Genomic DNA, 10,574 nt, shown 5'->3' with positions numbered 1-10,574 from the left:
AAACACATAAAAGTTACTACGTGAATAAATATCCATAAAACACAACTTGAAAATGAGTCATTTAGGACCACTTACTTCGGAGTCCTAAAGGCCTGTTTGTGTATACACTCAGTGTTGATAGTGTTTTTGATGTGCTGAAACCAAACTCACTTTAAATGGAAATAATGTAAATGGAAAAAGAAAACTATTAGTCCTTCAAACCAGCTTTAATCCATAGAGACTTGTGTTGAATACAGAAACATTCCATGGAGCAGGATGAGGTTAGGGTATAATGCTTTAGGATGCCTACAAGTAGACTGTGGACCTTTTGGGTTTCAAACCCAGAACCACTGAGTTTGTTGTCAAGACCCCACTAGACTATTGTGCAGGTCTTAGACTGAAAAGGTCACAATTTGGACCCGTTGTACAGTAGTGATTTCTGAAGCAGCAACCCCCTGAACAGCCAATCTACGGAGAGACGTTTGGTATTTTATAACAGATCCAGGCGGTCTCCATTTTGTCCCAGGAGATTAGCCAAAGGTTAGACCTCACAAATCCCCAAACCCAACCCTTGTGATTTAAAGATGAGCTCTGAGAGGACTGGCTTGCCATATCTGATCTGCTCCCCTCGGTACAATTCTAACCTTTCCCAATCGATGTTGCTCTCTCAATCGCTCTCGTTTAACTTTATTTGGCTTTATTTGATCAAAATGGCAAATACAATTTTTGATACAATTTTATTTTGAAATGGTCAAAATAGTGATTTTAAAAACATGTCAGGTAGGAGTTATATATTTAGTTTGAGGATATTTTCGGTTAGGGTTCCAAAATAGCACCTTTCCGTCAAAATAATTTGTACCCAAAATAACAATGCGATTAACAACCCGCTTTTCACCTTGTTGTTGCACTCCAAAATCCATTCGGTACCAAACAGTGTTGGTACTTTAAAAGTGTGTCTCTTTATTTACAAACAGTCACAGTGAAGTGTATATAAACTTTATGAAGTTTCTTTATCACTTCCTGTTGTCTTGCAGCATGATTTATTCCTCTCCTGCAGCGTTGCTGGCGCTAATGAAAGCAACGTTTCATGTTTTATGGATCAAACACACAATGAGCTTGCTTCCTCCTGGCATGTCGGCTTTCCTCTCTAGCCAATTAGCCGCCATACTGACATCGCCTGGCCCTCTGCGAGCTTCGTTTGAATGACGGAGAACCCTCCAGGGGGGGTTGGGGGGCAGATGCAGTCATATAGGTGTCTCTTTATCTCTAGGCCTCTCTCACTCTCTCTCCATCTGTCTCTCTATCTCTAGGCCTCTGTCTCTCACTCTCCCTGTCTCTCTATCTCTAGTGCTCACTCGCTCTGTCTCTTGCTCTCGCACTCGCTCTCCCTCTCTCCCTCTCTCTGTCTGTCTGTCCGTCCGTCCGTCCGTCCGTCCGTCCATCCGTCCGTCCGTCCGTCCGTCTGTCTGTCATCAAACACTAGAGTCACCCCGACTGGAGCGGCCCCTCCTTCTGGTGTTTGAAAGCAAGATGGTCACTTTAAGATGATGTGAGGTGTGATGTCGACAAAGTTGTGTTTGGAGGAGAGTTTGGTGTTTAATGTTAATCAACGAGAAGGTGTGCTTTGCCAGCTGTATGTCAGCTGAGTGTCGAAACATGAACACCGAAAACAACACGCAACTAGCTTTAACAATATTATAAAACTAGCATAACAACACGACTAATGAAAGAGAATGTAATACACAACATAGCTGTATTAAACAAAATCACAAAAACACCACAACACGACATAACACACAACAAAACACACAACTGTATCCAACATAATTAACAGCACACATCAAAACATCAAACATAACACACAACACAGCTAAAACTATATTCCATTCTTATCAAAAAACCAAACTAGCCTTATCTCCATCAGCTCAAACACTCCAGATATGATGGAGGTTCTGTTTGGGGCCAAAGGTTAAATGTTGATGAAGCCACAGCTGATCAGCTTCACAGTAAGAAGAGGCTCCGGAGCTGGTCTGTATGTCTACTAGGAACCGAGCACCAAATGGAAACACGGTTTCCATTATACAAAATGTACAGTGTTGGCCCATTTGAGTCATGCTATCACACTGATGTGTGTAAATAATTCATTTTGGCATCGAAGTCATAGGGAGAAAAAGTATAGCCTCTTTGTGAACAGCCCTGCTGGCACTGAGCCATTCGCCTGGGTGGCTAGAGTGCTGTGTTACACTTAAGAGAAAGGATTCTCAACCTGGTGGTCGGGACCCCACTTGGGGTCGCCTGATTTACATATGGGTTTACGGGAGAATGTTGAATCATAATCAATCGATATTTCATGGTGCATTCTGGATGAAAACATCAAGGTTTAAAAGGTCTCCTAAAGGTTGTGTACTGCCAAGTGGTCCTTAGCCACGACCTATTTAGTGTGGCATGATGATTATACGTTCACCAGGACAATGGTATTACAGGCAGGTGTGAGCTGGGTGAAAACAAAAATGTGCAGAAGCAGATGCACAAGAATAAGCTGGCCTTACACACCGAAGTGACCAAGCTTAAATTTGGCATTTTGTCGGTTCAAACTTAGCCATTCTTATCGGTTTCTAAGTGTGCTGGGGCATTAAGTTGGTATTTTCTTCTCTCTTTGCCACCCCCTGCCTCACCTTCCTCGTCGGTGTTGCCTGACGCTGGCTGGCCTCGTGCCGCTAGCCGGCCAGACTCAGCATGTAATTACAGAGTACATTACCCCGGCCAAGTGTAGCCTAGCGCGCTAGCTATCTCCGCCTGCTGCTAACGGCTAACTGTAACAAATAGAGTTGCCAGAGAGGAAGCGCGCCGTCAGCTGAATCCAGCCAGCTGAGGCCAGCTCTGCCCTGGCCAGGCCACTTGGCCTTGTACTGAAACGTGGACAAAAGCGGGACTTGGACGGAAATTACATTAAAAAAAAATTCTAATCAGGAAAAGAAAAATTGAAACAAAGCTGCAAAGCGTTCAGCTATGTACGGTTTGTTATTTCTTTCTTTAGCAGCGTTGGGAGTGTTTGTACGCGTTGCTGCGTGTGCAGGCAGATTTGCTCGGGTGGACTGTAAAGGGGTCAGTGAGTCGCTACAGTGAGCTACAGCGAGTGTTTCATCTGCCAGCATGGAAGTGGGTTTCTCTCCGCCTGTTTCCAAGAGGGATTAGAGAATACACTAAAGCATGATTAGGTTGGGGCTGTGATGGTCTATTCGGTTTATGCAACGCTCGGCCCAGCACGAGTGAATGTATAGGTGTTTAGCTTGCGGTAATGGGGAGAGGGTGTGTTTAAATTACAGAAGCGCTAACGGTTATCCTTCCCCCTAGCCCTGTCTGGCAGGAGCATTGTTTTAATTTAGTTTTGTGTTTATTTTGTTGTTTCTTTACCCCTGTTCGTTTAGGAGAAAACTGTGAATGCGTGTAATTCTGGATGCTGTAGCCATTACCCTGAACAAGCAGAACAGAGATGAGTACTTTGTAAGATGGGGCCTTCCTGAACTGAATCCTCTTTTCATAACGGGGCTTGAAATCAACGGTTTGGTTCCCCGGTCGTTGTCTGTTTCAGTTCCGCATGGTTTAAATGAAAAGAGCACTATAAGTAATTGTGTTCAGCTAACATTTCTATCGGCATCAGCAGATACAAAGTATATCAACTTAGGAGTGCTTTATATTTCTCATCTTCAACAGTTATTTCTCCCACGGATATGTGCTCGAGACTGTGTAATTGTGTGGTTTGAGGAAAAAGCGGTTGGATTTGAATAAAGTACCACTTTTATGACAAGGAAAATGAATATTTGAGGATGTGCTGTTGATTTGCTCTGTGTGCTGTGACCACAGAGCTATTAGTCCGTGCCTCCCTCGTTGCGTTCAAGCATCATTGAAGAATATCTCATTTATTTTAGCGAGTGCTGGATATTAAACTCAGATTGAGTTGTGTGATTGTGACTTGTTGACTAAATTATCGGCCACAACTGCCAATCATGCCACTAAAATATTTGTTATTTTTCTTCTCCATTTTCTGTCATACATTCATTCATTTAACTGGAGGGATTCATTCAGATCTGCGATGCCTCCCTCACACATTAGCGGTGTGAATATATTCAGTGACAAGTCGAGTGATTGATACTTTATCGATCACGAGTCGATGAGGACCTGGTCGATTATGTCCATCACGTACGGCCACTTCTGTCATGGCATCGAGGAGGCGTGATTGACAGCTTATCACTTGTCTCCCCTCGATAACCTTGGCGCCACATAAAGGCTCTCCCTTGATGTCTCCCATGGAACGGGAACGCAGGACGCACCGGGGGTCCGGACCCCAGCGAGGGGGTCAGAGCTTCAGAAGCCCTGAGGAAGAGGTCAGATGAGATGAGGATACGCCCAGATGGTGATTTACTCCATCAGCCCTCAGAGGTCCACGGCTGTGTTGGCCCTTCTACTGTACTCCATATTGGACAATGTTAAACATATGTTTAGTAGCATGACCAGAACACAAACAAAACCGTTTGAAAAATATGACATTTCATGAGAAACACAGAGAGAATGGTTTTCATTCACTAAAATACATTTGTACGTTTCTAATTTAAAAGTGATAAAATAAAAAGAGATAAAGAAGTTATCTACCAAACTATTCATGATCCAAAATAATAAGTATGTACAGCACTTTTTACATATTAATGTATACATTTCTATTTATTTTAACAAAAGATGTGAACAAGCGTTCCACGAGTTGCTAGGATACGGTCTTATCCCCCGGTCTGGACCAGAGTGAGTGGCAGCCCGACGTAAGCAACACGCCGGTGGGTGGGTGGAGAGCCAGCCGCGGCGGGGTGAGGGTCTGGAGGGTGTGTGGGTGGGGCGGGGGGGGGGGGGGGTTGACGTCCTGGATCATTGCGTATCACTTCCCCGTCAGTTGTAGCAGCTGGTGGTGGTCATGTAATCTGGTCCACGGGCGTCTCACTAGGCGCTCTTGTGTCACTTTGATTAGCAGCTCAGTCAATCTCTATTTACACACACACACACACACACACACACACACACACACACACACACACACACACACACACACACACACACACACACACACACACACACACACACACACAAACTCACATCGGACCCCATCAGTCAGCGTCATGGGGAAAAAAAAGACCTGTGTTTTTTATCTGATGATGGTGGTGTGTGTCTTTGCCGGCCTTTGTTTGCGGTGGTTGATGTGTTTGAGAGTCTGAGCATGGTACAGCAGCTGCTGACTATCCGATACTAATCGTAATAAGGAATATCACATCCTCAGTGGGAATATTATACAGGGTGTGTCAGGGTGTTTGGCTCCCATTCCAAAGGTTCTGCGTTCAAACCCAAAGGTCCGTCTACCGATAAAGATCCTGGAGAAAACCCCTGCATGCTCCTTTATTACATTATTACTCCTTTATTCCTATTGTTCTGTATCGAAAACAATTGAGCTTGCTTCGGATTAAATTGTCTGCTAAATAACTAGAAGAAAAAATAATATTGTTACACGTATCCTGCTGTTTTTTTTATGCTTAAAAGTACTGCCAGAAATGGATTAAAAGTGAAAAATGCAAAGAAAGAGTTTTCAGCGAGTGATTAAATACTTTTAAAGAGGATCACGAGGAAGCCTTCCATTACTGCGGGGTCACACTGGGACGCCTGCTGCGCTGTCGGGGGCCCCAGCCTGCCCCGCAACCATGTTTCATATACCGCTGGAGTTTCCTCTAATGGACAGCGTTTAATTGTGGACGGGGATGAATTGATTGGATGTTGATTGAACTTCCTGGTGGAAATGTTCATATGAATACTGAGCAGTTGGAAAAGCGAGTGGTCCTGCTAGCAGGGTTAGCGGGGGGGCGGCGGAGGGTGTGTGTGGGGGGGCGGTGGAGCTGGCCTCCCCTTCCCGTTGTGCGCTGTACAGTAATTACAAACCGCCCCGACCACTGGGGAAAACCGACGACGACCGTGATCAGAATTAAAAATGGTAATTCTGGATGGTGTTTGGGGGCTTTTTTAAGAAGCTGGGGCGGGCAAGTCTAGTGCTTAGGTTGGTAGGGGCTCGCCTGTGATCCCATTTCACCTCGGAACCTTCTGCTAACCCTACATCTTGCATTTTTGTGCATTTGCTTCCACATGTAACACAAATGTCCCGTAAGGCCCCACACCACTCTCCTTACATTAGGCAGTAGACAGATTGTTTGTAATATTTATGAACCTTTTAAATATGAATATCTGTTAGCTTACATGTCTGCGATCTCCAGGACCTCATATATAGCCTACATGGCGTCCGCAAATGGGGTCCCTAGTACCCACAGCTTGAGAACCACTATGTTAGGTTGTCTGACAGCAAAACAATTCTGTGTTCAAACCCCGATGTCAAGTCTGTTCCTGTAGATATCGATGCCCAAGATGCCCCCTCCTGCTCTTTCATGACAATTCCAAACCTGTACACGTTCTGTTGTGCACCTGAGGTTTTACAAAACTTTCTATCGTATATATATTTTTGGTATGTATATATATATATATATACAATATGATTAAAGTATGATAAAAGTAGGCTTGTCGATAATATCGTTTAACTTTGAAAGTAAAATGGCTTATACAATTCCCTGCACTGACGGATAGCCTAATAGCTAACTAACTGCTAACCTTAGAGATAACAGCTAGCTAACAGCTACCTAGCACTATAATATCTTATTTTTGTTTAATATTCTACAATATGCAACAATACATTTACTGTAACTAGTTCTTTAGCATGCGAGTGTCTGCGGGTTCGCTAAATAGCAACCGGTAAGGACAGACCAGAATTGACTGGTAATGACAGCCCAGAGCTGACTGGTGACGACAGCCCAGAGCTGACTGGTACCAGCCTGCCTCAGTGAGCGCCAAGGACCCATGTCCCCCAGGCTGACTGATATACTTCATGCTGTCTCTTTAGGTTAGTTTCCATCCTGTAGCCCTTTTCCGACTGGATTTGGGTCTTTTCTTTGAGTTTTTGTCCTGAAGTTGAATCCTGTCTATGTTTTTTTTCAAAGGTCTAGTTGGGCCTGTTTCATTCAGTTATTATAGCCGCAGAGAACAGCAACCTGTCTGTCTTTCTGTCTGTGTGTTTTATCTGTGCTGCATGTAGCTCTTCAGTTCAGTGCTTGCTGGAGTGAGAGTGTCCACCCTGATGAACGATGGATCGATCCATGTCCGCCCCTTAACCAGTTGTTACAGTCCACCACAGAGGTGACCAGGGAGTTCCTCTGCACATCATGCATAATTTGATTGGGGACTCCCGTTTGGGTTGTCACTAATTGCTTGAATTTTAAATGCTTGCAATGAATCAACCTCACAGCTGGTGGTAGAACCCTCTTAGCCTTCCCATCTGGGATTAATATTGTACTTATTTAAAAAACGTTTTTGTATATCTTTTCTGTATCTTGAGTGGAGCATGAATAACTATCAAACAACAAAACAACAGTCAGGATTAAATTATTCTGATTATCAGCAATTCAAAGTATGCAAACAATTAACTTGTACTGTTGTACAACAACAATGAATTGTATAACTTGTACAATTACAATTAGGGCATTTAGAAGACGCTTTTATCCAAAGCGACTTACATCATTTAATACACACGTTGACACACCGACGGCAGAGTCAACCATGCAAGGCGACAGCCAGCTCGTCAGGAGCAGTTAGGGTTCAGTGTCTTGCTCAGGGACACATCAACACTCAGCTAGGAGGAGCTGGGGATCGAACTAGCAACCTTTCGGTTACAAGACAACTGCTCTACCTCCTGAGGTAAGCCGACCCAACTTGTACAATGATTGTGATATTTTACTTGTTCCACACCAGCTCTGCCATGAGACCTACTTCATCAAACACCCCTATTTCCATCCCTCTCCCCATTTCGAGGCTCAGGCAGTCTTGGCATGTCAACCACAAATTTGGTTTCGGTTTAGCTTTGTATGCGCTGCCACCAGCAGCGACAGCACCAGCCAGTCAGGGTTTGTTTTCTTCATTCTCTCAGTGCTGTCTGGATTTGACGGGGCCTGGCGTCGTCTGAATCCAGTTCATGACCCGTGCAATGTTTCATCACAAATCTCATCAGTCAGAGAGTGGAGCTCTGCCTTGTCAGCACAACCCCTCGCCCCCCCCCCCCCCCCCCCCCCATCCCCCACCCTGCTCAGCGCATTACGATTAACCAACGGGAGATTTAACACGGCCGTGCCCTTGTGTATGAAATACTTTCCCCCATGTCGTGCTGTCTGTTCGGAAGGCCCCTCGTGGGCCGACTGCTGCACACTCCTACCGTCTATGACTCACCCTGCAGGGAAAATACAGAGGTGCATGACTCTATCGCTGATGAGCCTCTTCAACTCTTTCACCTCGGCAGAGAGGTCCTTGAAAGAGAGTTGACTCGGGGCAGATAGAGGAAGGTGCACTGATTAACGTCTCAGGGGGGGTGCCAGCCCGGAGTCAAAAAGAAAATAAGACTATTGGAGGAATCGTAGGCAAGTATTTATATTCTCCCAATGTCTCCCGTATGTCCACAGCACGTTGTCATGGTCGTGATGAGCATCGAACCTGCGGCTTTGGAAGGAGGAGAACATGGACCGCTGGTCTCCTGGGGTGGTTCTGTTTTGTAAACTAGGGTGAGTATTCTTCCTGCCCCCATCACCTGTCAGGGACTTTTATTTTTTATCTTACATCTCTGGAGAACTTTCCACAGGCTAGTGTGAAGTCCCACGGGTTCAGTAGGGCCAGGGTCATAATCTTTGGAATAAAATGGTCCTGTCAGTGGAAATTTACAATAAGTACCTTCTGAAAGCCAACCAGTTTCTGGCCAGAGCAAAACCCAATAAAAGTCAATAATACCGTTTAAGTGAAATGGCTTATACAATTCCCTGCACTGACAGCTAATAGCTAGCTAACTGCTACCTAAGAGATAACAGCTAGCTAAGAGCTACCTAACAGTTAAATATATGTTCTAATGTCTTCATGCCCACTACAGCTAGAAACTGTAGTTCAATAATGCTTTGTTTATGCTGTCCAGAATTCCGCTGGCTCTCCAAACATTTAACCCAGTGACATTTTACTTCTGAAAAGCTTGTGAAAGCTTGACTATCATCATGGTGACAAATAACTCAGATGAATTCAATAGAGATAATTATTTTCTCGCAGGCCTTGACCTGCCTGCCAGGATCTGTTCCAGTACATAACATCCAGAACACATATTACCCCGTCTCTGACATGCTCAGCAAGGGGTTGCCTACGCAGAGTGAAAGATGACACTTGATCAATAGTTGATAATCAGCCCGATATGTCCTGCAGTCGACAGTGGTTTTTAATTGTTTTCTGTTTGTAAATCCTATTTTCAAGGTAGGAATAAACTGCCTGGTGAATTACCAATTATTATTATTCATAATTTTTTCAGTTTTCTTTATTCCTGATAAGGTAAAGGTTACAGTAAAAACAACGTTGAGTTTACTAATAACAATGGAGTTATGCCTACGATCAGTGGCGAGAGTACAAAAGAGTAGGTAATAACAGATTGAGATTGGTCCGAGAGAGGCAGTTAAAGAAATAACCTGTCCACTCCGACTGTGTTATAGAAAATATCTTCGTCCACATGTGAACTCAAAAAGCGATTTAAAACACTAACATGAGCATGCCAGGGCAGGCCAGTAGGTGGGGATTCAACTTTATGTCAGACACTGCAGAACATGAGGTAAATGCGCATTCATAGGCATTGAGTGGCAATGACAATACAATAAGAACGATTAGGTGCAGTGTATTTATACTTGTCTGCACGGCACTGTAATAATGACGTAACGCAAGGTTGACCGATGAAACCCAACAGTAGCCACTCATAAACAAACTGGTGGTTAGCCAGCCGCCATGTGTTTGTATATTTTGTGTACAATTGCCATGTTTAAATCGAGGTTGTGATCGTTATGTGAAACCTCAGTTTGACTCTTCCACATGAAAACATCGAAAACAGAGTTTTGAAAAATGAGTTTTTCCCAAAGCTTTGTTTTCGGTGACCTGAACGCCGGTTTGCTCTGAACGAGAGGCCAAAACTCAGAGAAAGACATTTTTATATCCATATCACCCTCTGTGTTCCAATGCGTTAATGATGCTTTGACCTCCTCCTACCTGCTAATTAGGATAATTATAGCCGACTCGATATGCAAATTTAGTCTGTTAATTGCTATTAGGTGTGTGTGTGTGTGTGTCTGTGTGTGTGTGTGTGTGTGTGTGTGTGTGTGTGTGTGTTTGTGTGTCTGTGTGTGTGTGCGTGTGTGCGTGCGTGTGTCCGTGTGTGTGTGGTGATTTCAGTGGATTGATAACCCCCTGACTAGAGCTCCTGTCATTAGCTGTAGTAAGCGGGGGGGGGGGGGGGGGGCTGGCTCCTGTCCCCCCCCCCTGGATAGGAGTACACTGACAAACATGGCTGGATGGACCAATGAATGCAAGGTTTATTTGATGACTGAATGACGGTATTGATGAATGAATGGCATTATCGAATGATTGATGGATGAATGAAAAGCATAATGAATTGGTGG

At 44.3% G+C, this 10,574-nt stretch overlaps 1 protein-coding gene across 1 annotated transcript in view; it reads left to right on the top strand.

Annotated features, from left to right (window-relative positions):
• lrfn2b (leucine rich repeat and fibronectin type III domain containing 2b) overlaps positions 1-10,574 on the top strand; it is an 86,354-nt gene that overhangs the window by 41,454 nt on the left and 34,326 nt on the right. The window contains exon 3 of the mRNA XM_030345896.1: positions 8,562-8,660. The gene's annotated coding sequence lies outside the window, so the exon portion shown is untranslated. The remainder of the gene's footprint in view (positions 1-8,561; positions 8,661-10,574) is intronic.

This window comes from Gadus morhua, chromosome 21 (assembly GCF_902167405.1).
Source record: "Gadus morhua chromosome 21, gadMor3.0, whole genome shotgun sequence".
Classification (NCBI taxonomy): Eukaryota; Metazoa; Chordata; class Actinopteri; order Gadiformes; family Gadidae; genus Gadus; species Gadus morhua.
This window is presented reverse-complemented; position numbering and strand designations above follow the sequence as displayed.